The sequence below is a fragment of the Thermobia domestica genome, chromosome 11, assembly GCF_964235325.1.
Source record: "Thermobia domestica chromosome 11, izTheDome1.hap1.1, whole genome shotgun sequence".
NCBI classification, from domain to species: domain Eukaryota; kingdom Metazoa; phylum Arthropoda; class Insecta; order Zygentoma; family Lepismatidae; genus Thermobia; species Thermobia domestica.
Genome location: NC_137464.1, coordinates 170,473,630 through 170,493,059, shown reverse-complemented (window position 1 = coordinate 170,493,059; position 19,430 = coordinate 170,473,630).

Here is a 19,430-nt window from a genome sequence, read left to right as displayed (position 1 = left end):
GATGTTACATCATGCCATTGCAGGATGTCTTACATCTAACAGTTTTCGGTATATCACCTATGTTACATTCTGCAGCTATATTCTATTCTACTATGGACATTCTGTGTCGATTTGTATGTGAGATCTTGACCGCCTATATTGTTTCATACGGAAAGTACGTATAGATGGAACACTTATACGGAAAGTAAGTATTATAAAACATGCGTTTTCAGTTATACGTTTGCTGTACGTTAAGTCCAAAAACTACAGGAATTACGCATGTAACCTACCGTTTTGAATACGCTACGCTACCTACAATTTTTTTTCTCAGTATGTGCTTTGAAAACTAGCCATATGTCGGATTACTGGGAGAAAGCATTTTTTATTGAAAATCATTGCTGTTTTCTTAAATGTTTTTGAGGTTAATCTACCTAAAGCCAAACATACCACTAACTAAAGAGTTTCAGACAGTATTGCTGAGCATGAGTAGTCGCTAATGCTCTCGCCTTTGGTCCTGGGCTCGATTTCCGGCAGGGTCAGTCGGTCCAAAAGGTGTAACAGCTTTTTCAGGCTAGCTATCTTAAATAATTTTTTTCCTGGGATTTCCTCATTCACACCAGATAAATGCCGGGATGGTATCTCATTTACAGGCCTCAGGCCGCTTCTTTCCTTATCCGTTCCTTATATCCCTCCCCCGTTCCCCGTACCGTGATTGTGTGCTCGCCGAGGATGTCATCCCTCGAACCTGACGTGCTTAAGGCCATAGATACCGGTAATGGCCATGACTTGTAGCAATAAATAAATAAATAAATATTGACGAGCGAGCGCTAGCAAGCGAAGTCGGGTTAGAACGCCGCAATGCACGTTATATTTGTCCATTCTAATTAATAGCAAATTGTAATTGCAAAATTTTCCATTTCGCAGACGGCATTTCCAGTCTACTCAGTTCACAAATTACTCACATATCAATATCCATTATCTTTCCGCAACATGAACTCATTCCACCTATAAACATTGTGTTTTTACGCAGTTTTGGTCCCCCGTAATCCTAGAAAACCCGAGAAATATATTACATATTTCTTTCGTAAATTTTGCAAATTCAAACTCATAAAATAGGACAGCACCATCGTTTTCTACATACAGTAAACGTTATATAATTTTTAAAAAATAGTAGTACAGTCCTCTTTCACACGCAGTCATTCATTTTAATCATAAATTACTGTTTTTATGTTTATGTATTCTACACCTGCATCCATTTATCCAGCGCCGCAACTTAGATTGTTTTCTTGGGAGGAGGGTAAGCATTAATACGCGTATTTGGTGCTCCTAGAAAAAAGTTGTTTCTCTAAACTTGGGCTCCCTCTTTCCCTCTTTCTCTTACTATTTATGGGCCCGGGTCGTTAGTTACACCTTTGATCCCGTTCCATACATGACAAATTAATTAAGGGGACAATATTGACAAATATTAAAGCCATACGAATAAACATTACTTCTAGGGCCCCTAATAGAAACTTTTTTATTGAAATGGGCCCACGACTCATTTTCGTTTTATTTACCTTTATGTGTTGTTTTGCTTATGTAATATAGTGGACATATTCGATGCTTCATTTATAATTTCATGTTCGTATCGTATACGGAGTAAGAAAATGTTGTCTTAAAATGAGTCCCCTCGAACGGTGGGGAGCTTCCTTGGGGAAGCATTTGCCCTCTCCCTCCTCAAGTTACGGCCCTGTCACGTATCACATACTAGGCTGGTAGCCAGCCCAAAAATCTAGGAGAAGCCCGGTAGAAGTTTGAGAGGGAGTCCCGATCCAAACGTATTATAGTTAATCATCATATTATAGCTCAGCGTACAAATTTTCGACTAGAAATTGGCGACTAGAAATTTAGAGCTGGCGACCAGTGTTCAGTAGGAATGGTTTCTGCCTGAACTCACAGGGCAGCGCATTTTCTGTTTCGTAAGAAAATAATTGTCACTGAGTGAGAGAAAACACGGAATGTGAAGTCTTTCTTTGTCAAACCAAAGGCCGTTTGGGGAGGGCATCTTAACTTATACGTGAGAGATACTGGCGACCATTATTTTTGGATCGGCGAGTGCGACTGACTTTGAAATTTTGCACCCTGTTATAGTTCATTTGCAAGCGTACTGTGAAAATTTTAGGGGACCAGTACCGTAAAAATTTAGAGGGGCCCGCCCCCCTAGACCCCATGGATAAGGGCCTGTCACATATTAGTATGATGTAGACCTATCATTAATTTTTATATATTGTGGATCTCCAAATTTTTTGTGGCAACAAATCTTTCGCGGAGCACATCATCAAATATCGCGTGTGGAAATGCTATGTTTTCATACAAATATACAAATATCTCTTTAAGTATATTACTTCATTAACAGATAATCATTTTTAAACATTTTCTTTACCGGTCTGTCACTCTAGTATAAAATTAATAAGTTGACACCAAATCAGTTGCAAACACTGCTCAACTTACTATCACATTTAGTGACGTCATATTGTGTGGTGCCATGGTTTTGTCAACTTAAGATCATCTGATCGTGCAGGTTTACTTAAGGTGTACCACTCGAAATAATTGTAGAAAAATTATAATTTGTCACTGTTTCCTAAATGATTTGAGTTGACCGACATGAAAATTTCTCATATAGCATAGATAAAATCTCTCAAGGGGACCATCAAAAGCAATTGTTGATAAACTACAATTCTTTTACGATTTGCGTACAAATACGGGGTCCGGATATATAGTATAAAAACTATAGTACAAAAAACGCAAACCAAGTTGTGCTAGGTGGCCTCTGGAAAGTACGAATGCTATTTAACCGAGTAAGGGCAGGGCGGAGCGGGAGCATAGCGTCAGGCAGGGGGTGTAAGCGAAGGAAGCAGGCGCGTCAGTGAATGTAGTGAAAATGGGTGGGTTTTGGCAATGATACGAGTTTGAATAGCACTTATCATGGTATCGTAGTAGTAGCGCTCCAATTATACACATAAATTATAGCTTCTGTAAACTATGCAGAAATAAACCGGTGGTGAAAAATAGTATCGCCGGTCATCTTTCATATGCACCCACTTAGGTAAATGTTTCACAGAAGGAGTCCAGAAGTAGGCAAAACATACAAAATTTACAGGGGAAATGGAAGATGCAGGTACTTAGGCCTAACACAACCTAATCAAATCTAACCTAATGAAATTAACAAACTTAAACTAACCTAATATTAATAGAAGCGAAATTCTATCACTTTTTGAAAATTGTGCTTGATCCATATACTAATATAATCTAGCGTAATCCACTGGAGAAATTCAGTGATGATGTAATCCTCAGAATAAAGGAAGAAAAATGGATGGAGAAAACGAGTTGCAAAGTTAATTCTGTCAATGGTTCTATATTTGATACTAGCAGCGTTCACCCCGCTTCGCTGGGGTCACCCCGGAACGCAATAAACCTTGTTACTTAGATAATTTTTACTTTTTAGCTTTCAATTGATATGATAAAAACCATAGTAGATTGCAGTAAATGTTAACATTATATCGCCTGTCATTTATGTTAACCCGCCGAGTGACACGGTCATGCGGGTTGCATATAAATACGTTTATTTTTACCTATGATGAACTAACAAAGGATTTGTACGTTATGGACACTTGAATGGTCAATTATCTCAAGACACTGGTAATTGAAAATTAAAGTGATATGATAAAAACCATCTAGGGTCCAAATCCTAATAACCCCCCAAAAATGAAAGAAATTGGTTCAGCCGTATTAGCGTGATGAGGGAACAAAGGATTTGTGCGTTCTCTTTTATATATATAGATTTTCGGTTAATTTCGTGCATTTTTAAATTGTTGATTATAGACACTATATTCTCTCTCTTTCTATTTGTATCTCAATGTGTAAATTTTCCCCCAAAAATATACGAATCAGGAACCCTTAGTTATATTTGCAACCTAACGGAAAATATGTTAATACGGATAAGTTCTACAACTCGTTTGAGTGTTATTGAATTTTACACTTTAATATTTACAAATAAATTACTACATACCAATATTTAGCATTTTTCAAAACTCATTTAACTCATTTTCATTGGAGGTTGGGTTCTTCCATCTACATTTTTAATTCAGTTACAGTTAGGACCACTGTTAACAGTTTCAAAACTCAGCGCAAAGCTTTGAGTTAGTTAAAAAAAAACTTACCATATAGACCGCATAATCTATCCGTGTATTATTTGATACGCGGATATGTATAGTTATTTGAACTAAATAAACTTGTTGATATAATCCCTCATTTGAGTTCATTACAGTATAAGATTAACTAAGTCCCTCGACTGTTATCTACTCATCGGCGCCTTTGGTATCCGTATATTTTTTCAAATGGCTGTGTATAATTTTACGTGTGTATCATACAAACAAGAATTATTGTGAGTACAAGTATCGAAAGACTCCCTTTTGTCATTTCGGCAGCCAGCGTTTCGCTCAACTTCTGCACAAAAGCACTCTTTACGATTTGTGCTTTTAACAGTTGGGGCAACTTCATGCTGCTGTGCTAGCTACTACCAGGTGGTAATTAATCTTGGAGCAGGCATTAGTTGGGTTGCCTATCTCGCGGACTTTGTACATCAAGAATTTTTGTGGCCCACTGTACATCTTGCTGAAACCATTTGTGGGCAAAATTGTCTTCTGCAGTATCTCTCATTGCTGGAACTGTTTGATTTCGAAGCATCTCCTCACAATAAAAATTGCTATTAATAAAAAAGAGCCCAATTATTGTATATTTAGCGCTGCCATCTAGATATTCAACTTTTCAGGATGTAGAATGTGTTTGAAAGGACAAATGAGATTGTTGTCAAATCAAAACCTGCTATTACGTCTGTTAATGTAAACTGTTAGGTGGAACGTGCCCTCATCAGAGAACACAATGCTGGTAAGAAACGTACGATCATCATTGATTTGTTTCATCATATCTTTACAAAATTCTACACAGCGATCAAAGACATCTTCATTCAGTTTGTGTATCACATGAATTTTGTATGGGTAGAACTTCATTTTCTTTAACATTCTTCTCGCAGACATGGACTAATGTGATATTGTTCCGCAGCTTTATGAATGCTAAGTTGAGTATTTGCAACAAATGACTGCAACATCAAGCTATTTGTCGCCGATTTCGTCGACCAGGAATCTTACAATCCTTTATAGTTACCGTTTTCTCGACGCGTCTTATGATACACTCGACAGTAGGTCTCGAAATGGGATTGTGTGGAACGCGAATTTTTTCGTTAAATATTACCCTTACTTCAGCACATGACCTTTGGTTATTGCCCATCCTCATATCATCGAGAGCGTTAGAACTTTATTTTGAGAGCGGTTGAAATACATTAGAAATACAGCTTGAGTGTTGAGAAAACGGTGACTACTGCTGTAATAGTGCCTACTGCTACCAATATCTAATCATGGCTTCTACGTTGCTGGACCGTAATTTACAATCAACCATAAGTATTTACAGAACATGACGTAGAGGTGACATATATGTGTCTTCTGGTCAAATGTTATTTGTTCCACTAAATTTATAAGAGCCCATTTGCTCTCTTAGATCTAGCAATCAATTTACATGTTCATATTTACTTCCACTTTATGTTAGTTAAATAGATCTTTGAAAATGATTGGAGACGTACTTAAATTGCAAGTGTATTTCTCGAGATATTTAGATTATCACTAGCCTTGGGTGACGTACAAGTGTACGATGATATTCAATTATTTTTGCTCCAGCTCCAGCTAGTAGAATAACGCAAATGTGCTTCAACTAAAAGTTCTTTATTTTCGATCGCAGAATCAGAATCTGCAATAAAAATAGGGAGTTTCCATTTAAAACTTTCAAGTTGGCTTCCGGGGTTCTATGATGGGACCCCTGGGGGCACTTGTTGTTCACAGAATTTTATAGGCCCCTGACATTCTTAGGTAACTAGATTTGTTACATTTTTTTGTTATTTCGGAAATATTTGAGGTCGCAAAGTTAAGGGACGTACGTACGATGATATTCATTTTTTTAAGATTACAGCGCCATCTATTAGAATAACGAAAAAGTGCTTTAAGTAAAAGTTGCTTAGTTTTGATCGTAGAATCAGAATCTCCAATAAAAGTAGAGAGTTTTTATTAGAAAATTTAGAGTTGGCCCCTGGGGCCCTATGATGGGATCCCTGTGGGCACTTGCTGTTTACCGAATTTTATAGGCCCTTGACATGTGTACATTCTTACGTAACTAGATTTGTTACATTTTTTGTTATTTCGTAGATATTTGAGGTCGCAAAGTTAGGAGACGTACGTATGATATTCATTTTTTTTGTGATTACAGCGCCATCTATTAGAATAACGAAAAAGTGTTTCAAGTAAAAGTTGCTTAGTTTTGATCGTAGAATCAGAATCTGCAATAAAAATAGGGGGTTTCCATTTGAAATTTTTCGATTTGGCCCCTGGGGCCCTAGGATGAGACCCCTGGGGGCACTTACACTTGTTGTTCACAGAATTTAATAGGCCTCTGGCATGAGTACATTCTTGCCTAACCGGATTTGTTAAATGTTTTGTTATTTCGGAAATATTTGAGGTCGCAAAGTTAGGTGAGACACCCTGTATATATATATATATATATATATATATATATATATATATATATATATATATATATATATATATATAGAGAGAGAGAGAGAGAGAGAGAGAGAGAGAGAGAGAGAGAGAATAAACAATGCATATCTTATAAAATAAGCGTGCATGGTTTCATGTAATTTGCTCACAGTGGAGTCTTTTTTGCCCCAACACTAGATCCTGTTCATATGGAAGAAAATGTTTAAAGAAGGCTTACAGGGATACGGAAAACCTCGGTGTACCAAGGCAAGGCTTCCACAGCTCGAATGCTCACAATTTCTGTAAACTTTCACAAATTCCCAGTAGGTGTCTCGTAAAGTCTGGGAAAGTGTGAAAAGAGATAGAATACTTTCAGAGCATTTGTACAGAAGCAGAATTTAAAGAGAACTTTGTTGTGACAAAGCTTATTATATAAGAAAGCCTCAACGATGTTTCCTTGGTCCAAACTTCTTCCCTGAGTAGTAGAGAGAAGAGATTCTGTGTGGGAGCAAAGTTCGGTTTTATGCAGTGCAACTCTCCTTTCTTCTGGAAAATACTTCTTTGGAAAAGGAGGAAAAATTCCTCTTATCTCCGCTAAAGGATTTCAGGTGAATCCTGGGAGAACTAGAACCCAATTGAGTGTGAAAAGTATTCAAATTACGATAATGTTATTTAAAAAAAGATAAGAAAGAAAAATAAAAAGAAATAAAGGTAATTTGATAATGGTCTATTAATAGCGTTTTTCAGCTCTGCTGGGGAAGCATGGCTTCAATTTTGCGATACAGGTAAGATGGTCTGAACACCATCTGAAACCGCATCCCGTCTTTCTTTATATAAGCGATTCCTAATCGTTTGTACTATCTTAACTGTTTTAAATAGACTATACCCGATATAAAGAATTGCCTGAACGCTTAAGATGTACATACTCCACACAAAGACCATAATAAATATTTTTAAAATTCAATAAGAGTAAGTAGGAGCAAATGACAAACAAGTTATTTGTGTTTTAGAAAAATCTATATGAGTATAGCATTATATATGCCATAATGTTGGGAATGGTACTAATGTTAGTTGTGGCCTTTTCCATTTCATTGTAAAAAATACCATCACTAGGCAATAAACATATTTAGTGCAGTTTTACTCACTTATACATTGTTCACACTGAAATCAAAGGCAAATATTTTGTACTTACTATATAGCATACCCTTAAGCAGTCTTGCGCATGCGTCTATAATATGAGTACCTCAGACTTCTAATTTTGGTAGAAGTGAAACGATATGGCACTGGTCAACAGGAATATGGCATTTGATACATTCAGTATATAACGGAATCAAGAACACTTTTGGACATATTTTATCTTTAAGATTTCAAAATAGACATAACACAAGTCTCTGAACAAAACACAATAATTTTATTAAAATATCAACGTGTAACACTTTCGCCAAATAAATAATCTTTGACTTATTAAGATCTGATGAAATCAAAATCTTAGTTAGCAAAACTGTTATACATCATTATTTTAATAATAATAATAATAATAATAATAATAATAATAATAATAATAATAATAATAATAATAATAATAATAATAATAATAATAATAATAATAATAATAATAATTTTGCACTTTTCCCAGAGGTTGTGTTATTCCTATTTGGATTAGATTTGATCTGATTTTTTGTTTAGAGCACCTTTAAACACGGAGGCTATATGAAATATGGACCTACAGCTTAACGTTGGATCTGAACTACATGAGCTCGAACCTGGGTCTCCCACGCCTAAAACTAATTATATTTTCAGTTACTAAAGCAAACTAACATGAACCAGATAGTTTAAAATTCCTATTTGAAGATTGTTTCAGAGCTTAAAGGATTGATGTCTTGTAAATTGTAAATTTGTATTGTAAATTATATACATATATATATATATATATTACAAGGGTGAACTTTGTCAACGTTCCGTACAAACGTTACGATTTCTGTGTGTCTCGGACATCTCATTTTAACCTATAATAATTATTTTTCAACTATGATTTTGCTTCTTATAATTCAAGCACTAACATAATTATTAGGAAACAAACCAACTTGAAAAGGGAGTTTTGGATTTCATTATTTATTGTTCTACCAAAGCAAAGAACAACCTAATTTCAAGATTACTATCACTTATACTGTGAAGGGACAGGGTTTTGTCATATCGGTCAATTTTTTTATTCAGAACCTCGGGTGAAATAATCTGCAATGTAGTATTTGCATTTGATAGTATATTCTAATGTTGATTATATGTAATTCATAATTTGTTCATCATAATTCATAACTTATGAGTGTTTAGTGAATGCTACTGTAAAGAGCAAACTTTATCTCTTTTGTTAGAGACTAGTTGAAATGTTCGTTCTTCGCACAGGGAAATGAAATCTTTAAGTTTTGCGTCCCACTGTTATGACGGGTAGGCTAAAGGAGACGGTGATTAGGAGAAATTAATGAAATTAAGAAAGTGAGAGGAAACGGGGAAACCCAGAGAAAACCCACGCATATAGTGTTTGTCCACCACAAAGTTCACTTGGCGGGGGCTTGGATGGAAACCGGGACCCCACGCATCAGAGGTGAATGCTCTACCACTGAGCCACCGCGGCCCGTCTTCGCACAAGGAGGTTAGGTTTATTGAGAGTATTTGAAATGCCTTCTATCTAAGGATACGTGTTTCAATTAAAGTGTAAATGGTAAGCATAAGATACTATACTTCTGTCATACATTTTCAAGCACTTCATCCCTTAAAATATGCCCTTTAATTAAAGTGGTGCGTTAAAAGCCTAGCTTGTGGTAGCTTCCAAAAGTCGTATCAAACAGGCGAACCATTTTCCCAGTCCTGAAAACTATGGATTTGACATTAATCTCGGTCATTTTGGACATTTTGTTTTACAACCCTTTTTATCTCCCTTGCCGATGGAGGCTGCACGTGAAATTAAACGGCATCGGGAGTGTCACTTCACTGCAGCGACTCTGAAAACTATGGATTTTACTATAACATAGGTTCTTTTCGATTATTTTTTCATGTCACTCCTTCCCACTCTCACTCTTAGGGGTGTATTACTTCATAGTATAGTTTTCCTGAGTGTAAGTTCAGTTGAATTTATTCCAGACTCTCCAGAGTTATGATGAATCATACACACATACATATATTTTTGTGCTTTACCTCCCTGGTTAAAACTTGAAATCTCAAAAATGATGAGATACGGGTTCGTTTACGTGTAATGAAAAGCTTACATAATAAGTATACATATTGCTTGTCAGAGTCGTGGCCCTTCTACAAGTAAATTGTCAAGGTTGTGAGAATTCAATATTTCGCAAAATTCGACCACCCCACTCTCACCCTCTTACGGTACGCATTTTATGAAAGCAATATGACAAAAACCCAGTAACCCAGATGGAGGTAGGTGATAACTATATCGAAATATCCATTTCAAACGTTTCAACTGTACAGGGTGTTTCAAACAGGACTTGACAAATTTGAAAACTCATATTGATTTCTTCATTTATCTTACAGACATGGTTTTGGTGTCATTTTGTTGCAAAATACATCGAGTTTGAAGTAAGATTTGAAGCTTTCCTGGCGGCGTATATTATAAAGTTCTTCTCGGGCAATCAGCCAGGTGAAAACTGGTGGATAGGCCAACGTTTCGAGAGCTGTCATCGTTCTCGTCATCAGGGCAAAATAATTGCCCTGATGACGAGAACGATGACAGCTCTCGAAACGTTGGCCTACCCACCAGTTTTCACCTGGCTGATTGCCCGAGAAGAACTTTATAACATCGAGTTTGATTCACGTAGTACACTAGTTCAGAAACAAGCCACTGCAAGCGCTAGCGGCAGTTGGAGCAAAGACGGCTGTCTTTACTTGTCCCGAGCGTTCAAGCTGTGTGTTTTAGTTTGAAGATTCCAAATCTGCGACAACTGTGCAACGTAATTTTCGTACAAAGTATGGTAAAGATCCTTCCATTAAGCACACTCTTTATCAGTGGCATAAGTGTTTTATTGAAACTGGATGCTCGCAGTGGCGGATCTAGAAGGTAAAAAGTAGGGGGGAGCGGCGGCCAGAACCCAGACTATGATAGGTATATCGTAAGTTTACTATAAACTTTCAAAAACATATAAATGATAGCTTTAATTACTTTTGTTACTCAAAAACTGGTGGGTCAACCCCCCCCCCGGCCCCGGGCTAGATCCGCCACTGGATGTTCGTTAAGACACAACAAATCTTCAGGTCGTCCCCGTACGTCTGAAGACGTTGTAGAGCAATTGAGAGAAAGCTTTGTGAACAGTCCTACAAAATCAATCCGGTGTGCTTCTCGACAGCTGGGTATCCTACACATGACAGTGTGGGATATGTTGAGAAAACGGTTGCATTTCATACCATACAAATTACAAATGATGCAAGTATTAAGAGACATTGGTAGAATTACTAGTAAGAAATTTTTTATGGAAATACTACATCGGTTGGATAAAGATGAAGATTTCATTCAAAATATTATTTTTGGAACTTCTTTAGGTATAAGGTCAAAACCTTGACGTAGTTTGCTACAAAACAACACAAATCCATTTCTGTACGCTAAATAAATAAATCAATATGAGTTTTCAAATTTGTAAAGTCATTTATTATACACCCTTTCATGACTCGGTCACAAGTAAGTTTACTTTCATTTTTGTCGAATAGCTAAAATGTCCGTTCTTCCCACGGAGACAGTAGTTTTATGGAAAGCATTTGAATACCCTTAGGGTTTGCATTTTAATAAAAGTGTAATAATAGAAACCCAGAAGATAATGTATTTTCTGTAGAAATTTTGAACTCCTACCACCTTTAGGATATGCCGTTTAAACAAAGCAACATGATAAAAGCCCGGCTCAAGGAACGTATTATGTTCCAAATTCATTTTAAATTTTTAAAGCGTTTCCCTGTGATGCTATCACAAGTAACAGAAAACATAGTTTTGAATGTAAAGAAAGAAATTATAGGAAATGCCCCATACCCGTCTTAAAAAGGTAAATAATGAAAAACGCTAGGATGAGGGTCGCTTATTTTTAATGAGGACAAACTTTCATCGTCCTAAAGTTGAAAGGATAGCGAGAAACGAAATTTTACACATGAATTTTGAACCCCTCCTTCCCTCTTACATTGCCCATTTTAATAAAAGTAACAGGATAAAACCCTGGTTCGAGGTAGCCAATATTTATATTTTAACATTCATTTCAAACGGTTTATTCGTTTTTTCCATGGTGCACCAACAAACAAGATCTTTTTTCTCTTTTTTTTTAAATTATAGACTGGTAATAGTTTTTCACAACGTAAGAGAACTTTAAACTATAGAACAACCTTGGGAGCGGAATAATATAAATTATGATATATTTCTACCTAATAGTCAATATTTATTTAACAACGAAATCTTAAAGAGGTCGTTTTAATTTGAATAATACAGTCGAATACATAGTGAATGCTTGGTTTAGAAACATAATGAGATCGTATTATCTAGTTTGGAAACATAATGAGATCGAAAAGAATTTTATGGCAGATCATTACTTCAATGTTTAGGAGTACTCTTAAAATAACTCACTCTATATCATAATATTAGATTGAAAGTACCAAATCTATGTGTATGTGCAATTAGTATATTATTCATATAACTTTGGAAATATCGAACTTGTGTTAATAAAAACTGACCTCATACCTAACATATATTAATGAAACTTGTGTAACAGTTTCGGCTATGTAACATCGTGTTCATCAGACACATTGTGGAAGGTTAATAGAAGAATAACAACTTTACTATAAATAGAAAGTTAAGAAAAAGGAACAAAGTAAGAATTGGAAACAAAAGAAAGAGAATAAGATAAAGATTTTGAGCATGACTAGAGAGAAAATCAGTGGAGGATTCAGGACAAGGTGATATAGAAAAGAGTGCTCTAGTCCTTGAGTTTTATGATCCCATATAACTACGTTAGGGATAGTAATCTGCAATATAGCTATATACGACATATAGCCAAAACTGTGAAATGCATGATTTAATAAGAGTAAGGGTTACAATAATTGCAAGAAAAATATATATGATTAATTTAACTATTAATTTAACGATTGATGCCTCGTAAGGTGAAAGAGAGAGATGATTAATGGAGCTGAATGAACTGACACGGGAGGGTCCCACAAGTTGTCGCTAAAATCTGATTGCCACATAGCACATCTGATAGAACATTATGAGAAATGAAAATAAGCAAAATTTAAGGTGCTATGGACCGGAAAGATAAGAGCTAGGGGGCTTCAAAATTTGAATATCCAAAGAATTATATCATTTAATTATGTACGTTTAAAGTAAATATCTTGAAAATCGTTAAAGCAATCAAAATAAAAGTTGCACAATATAATGAGAACAAAGTGCCCTATCGAAAACCGTAAACAGTGTTGCCATAGGTGAAGCAGTGTTGCCAACTCAGCATAAAAATGTTTTATTATAAATAGCATTATATACAAGTGTGCACAGATTTAAAATGCACTATTGTCACTAAACATAACAGTGAAGTGTAGTGGTACAGTGTTGCACATTACTGGAGCTACGTGTGCTGAAAATGTACAATGGAGTAGCCTGATAGGTGGCAACAGAATTTTTGTCTCATACTATGAATTTAGTTCAAATGCATAACACAAATAGTATAACATAGCAAAATATCAACAGTGTTACAAAATATTGATGCATTTGAAAAACGAAATTGAGTGATGCCATTTTTACGTCCTGTGTCAACTTCGAAGCTATATAGGAGTGCAAAGTGGGATTCAAATCACTATGAAAGAGATAGATAACAATGAAATGTAAAATAAAAAGTACAACAAAAACATGTCCGAGGCGGGATTGGAACTCGCAATACCTAATATGTCGGTTGTCTAGCCTTCTAGACCACACTGCTATCCAGTCCGACTAAAAACGAAATGAGGTAATAACAAACTAATTATATTTCCAATCAATCATAATCATATGGTATGTAGGAGAGGAAGTAGAAGAACATGCACTATTGTTAAGTATATTGAATTAGAAACCCCATCTTGCTATTTCCTTTCCCCTTTATCGACTCGAACTTAAAAAAAAAAAAAAAAAACTATGATTGCATCAACAACTGAGACATCCTACCTAGTGATGAGCAGTGGGAATATTCCCGGTGGGAAGGAATTTAAAAAATGAGAATATTCCCTGGCCTATAAATTCCCGGGAAGGAATTTATTTCCATTTCTTTACTTTATCTTCCAAATTATAAGAATTATATGACTAATTACTTTATTTTAATATATTATGACTTATTTCTAGGTTTTAAAGAATTTGGAGGTTAAAAAAATTAAGATTCTTTGACAGTACTTTATATAACTAATAATATGATTTTTTAAAGTTCCATTTCCATTTGCACTAAAAAGTAGAGTAATTGTTTAGTATTGGGGGGCCAAAACTAGCAAAAAGTAGGATGATTTACGGAAGAAGTGAGTTGATAGGGGTGTTCAAGTAGTCAAGAAAGTATCGAACACATTTTTTTAGGGTAGTAGGGGATTTGTACAAACCGTAAGGGTAAGTCGAAGTAATTTATGGGAGAAAAGAAAGTGAATTGTTTGTAAGGAAGATAGAAAACAACGTGTCCTGTGGGTCTCTAACCCGCCTTCACACGCTGACGCTCGCTCGGCAATGTTGCCTAAATTTAATGTTGGTAACGTAATTTAACGTATGAAACCATAACACAACCGCATCGGAATAGAATATCGCAAAAAAAAAAAAAAAAAAAAAAGTAGGTGCAAAATCTGACCCGCCAAAGCTAAACAATCGCCAAAAGTAGCAAAGTACTAATTTACAAATGATGAAAAGAAACCATTTTGTAAAGTAATGTAGAATTATGTAGAAATAGAAATGAAGTACTATTAATAAACCCTGAACCACCATTAGTAATAGACCTCTGTCTCCTCCCTCTGTCTCGAATTTCTGAAGAGGTACTCGAACCTCTTTTACATGTGAATTAACGCATAGAATTTCGAGAAATGGGCAGGAAGAAAAGTCGTGTGTGGCAATGTTACATGCAAAATTATAAAGACAGAAAAGTATCTTGCAAATATTGTGGACATTTATGCGCAAATGTTGACAAAATGGTGGGACATGTGTCTTCTGGCAGTTACCCAACCTAATTTGTTTATAACATTTAAAAAGTTAATATGTTTATAATATTAGTAGCAGAAGTTTAGAAAATCCACTAACATGTTAATTTAAACTGTTTAGTGGTTTAAAAGTATGTGGACAATATTTTTGAAACATATTTACTTTCATAGAACATATTGTAAATAAATATCCATTTTGCGTACTCTCTAAATATAATAAAATATTAATAAAATAACATAACATCGTTCAGAATATACATTCTAGACTCCCCTGGGGACAACAGTAATAATATACTGTGATATAAAAACGAATTTAACTTTGAAATCATAATATAGTAATAGAATGCAATTTTCTTTGTGATTGTACATAAATTCCCGGAAAATTACTATTTTTGGGAATCTTCCCAGGGAATATTCCCGAAAATATCTTCCCGTTAATTTACCCATCACTAATCCTACCCGAGTTTTGAAAAAAAGTGAAATATAAAATAAAAATCATATGTTAAAAAATAAATATTTACAAGAAAGGAGTGGTGCGTTTTCATTAGGGTTCACTATTTCCCGTGTACTTTATATAAACAATAAAAGAAGTTGTCCCAATCTAATGCCCTGTTAATTCCCACATCTTTGTAGTGTCTTCATTACTCATGAATAAGAACATGGAGAATATTCCATGAAAATCCTCCTACATTAAATTAACCGTGTTAGACATGGAGTTGGAAACATGAGTTGTGGCGTTGGAAAGAACCGGGTCCCCTGAGCACAGGGGTGATGTTAGAAGTCGATCCTGTGGCCCGAAACCCAAGAATTCGGGCCCCAGGTTCCTTGTATTCGATATCAAATATATTGCGCTGTCCCTTACTGACATGCAGCATCACAGTGTTGTCTTTTAATGTTCGGTTGAATAACATTCAGGCAGGATAATAAGGGAACTTATTTTTGTGAGCAAAAAGCAAGGAGAATATGGTATGAACAAAATTTGGGGCAGAAAATACCTAAGCTAAATTTTCTATTGGGAACAGGCAGAAGTATACACGCGGAGCTTAGGAAGCAGATTGCGCCCATAAGATTTATTTTGGTCAGTAAGGGACATAAATTTACATTCAAATGGCAAAATCACACGTTTAATTATGCTATAATTTTACTTTTAAGAACTCCAAATGCGTAGAACGAAGGCATTCTTTTTTGCTTGGAAGAATAAAATTATGGCTGAAGGTATTACACATTCCTTGCTACTGTATCGCGAATTAATTAAATGTTTTAAAAGTTTTTAAAGCTCAATCCCTAACCAAATTGATAACTGCATGATCTATCTCTTTGCAGTTCACTTAAAACACTATAGAAATATCGTAAAACTTAATAAAAGGAAAAAAGTTCTTTCACAGCGTGAAGCTTACGATTATTACCATATACCTATAGCGTAGGTGATTCGTGTATCTTCTTTCGTAGCTCATTGGATCCGTATAGAATTCCCATTCCCGCGACCCGTGTTCGAATCTTCGCGTCGCTGTTTTTTATTTTTATTTTTATTATTGATCAGATAGGACTCCAGTAGAAAGAAACATATGGTTACGGTTCAAGGTGTGATTCGATATTCTGCAAGTATTTATTTATTTTTTTCTTGTCGAGCGAAAAATTGAAGAAGAATTTTACATGCGTAAAGCTTCTAAATTTGACTGTTAATAAGAACTATGAATAAGATTACAGCTCAAAATAAATTGAATTCTCTTCAATTGTAGTCCATAATTAGCTATGGTCAAGGAAATGGATTTAAGCTGTTTTGTGTGTGATCAGCACATTGACTTCGATCATCCCTATTTCTGGAACTAAATATCACTAATTTTGTTTTTTTCGTTTATATATAAAATTCTCATCCTTTAGTCCTTAACAAAACAGAGATTATTGTTCAAACTGTCACTATGGGATTACATTTCATTATATAAAAAAAAATTAAACTAACTATATATATATACTTAAAAATATCAAAAATAATATGACAAATATTATGAACAATTTTATAATAGAACTAAGCAATGTTTTATATTACACTAAACTGAATGAAATACAGGGTATTTGAAGTTAGCGATAATATTGCCAGTATATTCTGAAATACAAGTTTCTTGAACAGATAGGGACACTTCACCTTGAAATATACACCTTGAATTTGATTCTCGATAGAATCTGAAATATGTTAAGAACTTTAAATCTTAAATAACGCAACACAAGTTTGAATCCCATGGCTGTAATTGTGTCTTTACAAACTCACTCTTTTTATATAAATCAACCAATCTAAAGCCGGATCTTTATTCAAAAAGTATTTTCTCCTTTACGTATATTTCAGGGAGAACATTTAACGTCAACTTTTTATTAGCAAATGTAGCAACTGATCAAATTGAATAATGCTAAAAATAGCCCACTTCGCTTGCTAGAACTTATCTTTGGTAGAAGTTCATACATCAAATCTTTTTTTTGTGTGTTTCTTTTTCTTTTTCTTTTTTTTTTTTTTTTTTTTTTGTTGTTGTTTCTTAGGTTTCTGAATACTTCGGAAGATTTTAACAGAATCCTTGTAATTATACATTTATGTTTGCTCTGTTTGATATGAAATAAAATATTTCTTATGAAGAAAATGGTCTGCAGAGCTCTTTGTAGAATGTATGTTATTAGTTGTAGTAGTTGGTTTTACTTTAGCGTCCCATTCAGCAGCGAGGCTATATGAGACATCGACTTACAGCTTAACGTGGGATCCGAAACCATAGGCTTCTACTGAGAATCGAGCTCCGTTTTTAGGGAAAAAAATCTAACCACAGTCAGTTCCTACCCGTTGGGGTTAGAACATACCCTATTATTATACTGGTATTTGGAAGCAGTGATAATTGGTTACGGATTTCTTGACCTGGAAGCAATCACACTCGTGTCCCGGCAAGACAGGAACAGACCTGGGGACGACGACAAGTCGTGATACGCACGATGAAATTGTATGATACTGTTAAAGTTAATGCATCATTTTTATATCAATAGATAACTTAAATAAAAAAGACAGTAACAATGCTATTAAGGTATATCTACATAGTATATAAATTAAAAATACGTTGTCTATTATAGCGAAAAATGGCTGAACCGTTTGAAATGAATTTTATTGACATAGTTAATAGGGTGGGCCGAAAAAAATTTTTTCAGATATTCAGGATTGAGTAGTTATCAAAAGTTGTGCAATGGTACGAAATGAAGCCATGTCAAATATGTTGATTTTAAAACAATATTTAACCGGGCCCCCGTGCCCCTAAAGTTCCTAATTTTTTGTTCAAATAAAATGGTTTTAGGTAATAATAACATTTTACCAGACACTACTATTAATACATAAAACATGAAATACATGGTTTTAATATACGCAAATAACTATTAAGAGCTTAACTAACTTTCGTAACTACCATATTAACACACGAAAAACCTTTGTGTTGAGCCCACCTCAGAACTCTCAAACTTTAAGAGAATATCACTTTTTCGCATCTGGATGCAAAATACATAACACTGGCTTTCCGTAGGCGGCGCTTACATTGCTGAATTCAAATAAAGTAGAAACAATATGGCTGCGAGCCTCTCTTCCTGTATTGTCTTGACTTCGAATTAAGCATATGATTTTGAATTACAACTTAAAATGCGAAACGATCATTAACCCCATTAAGAAAAGAGATATACCCCATTAAGAGCCAAATTAAAGAAATTTAAGAACGGTGCTCAGAAGTTATGTGATATTTTCTCTTGCAAATGCTGCGATAGATTAACCTGTAAGTGTGATAAATCAAATTATATACCGCTTTTGGAGTGCGAGCTCATATTAGATCAGAGAAATCAGAGACAAATGACGAGTTGCAATGTACAGTAGTTTGAAGCAGAAACCCATAGGCTCAAAAGAAAGCATGACACACAGATCGATTATGATGCTGCGGTACCAATTACAAGAGGGTTACAATCGTTAGCCTCAATCCCGTAAGCGCTTCCACCCCGAATTCAGACGATGAAGAGTTCGCATGGAGCTATCGTTTAGAGAATAAAATCTAAAGTAAACCTAAATAAACAATAGTGAGCCTTAAGCAAATGAGTACCGCAAAAGATTTAACAGGTATATCGAATAGATCGGCTGCTAAAATTGTATCCGCTGTTTTAGAAGATATGAATTTACTGAACAAAACTAAGACAAGGTAGTAGATAACAACAAAATCCGTACGAAACTAGCAAAAAAGAAAAAAGAAACCGTCTACAGTGTAAAGCTACTAATTTTAAGGGTCTCTATTTTGATGGCCAAAAATACCAAACTATAGTTCTAATTGACAATTGCAATAGGCAAAGCACTGAAGAATATGCGGATTATATCGATTTGACCGATTGGTGAGAAGTATTAGTAACGAAATCTCCAATTTCGGCTAACGTATCAACGGAAGAACTAACCGAAATGATTGTGGAAAAGAGGAGGTTTCAGTTTGTCACGTTCCCCTTCCACACGCAGGCTTTGGAGAAGTGTCTAAAGGTAGTAACAGAATATTCTTCAGAAGTATGCGGTAGTGTTGCACGAGACGATTATATTCGCGCAAAACTGGAAGCACGTAAGTATCTACCAAGCTTCGGACATAAATCTCAATATTTTGTTCCAAGATTCCGCTAAGGAGC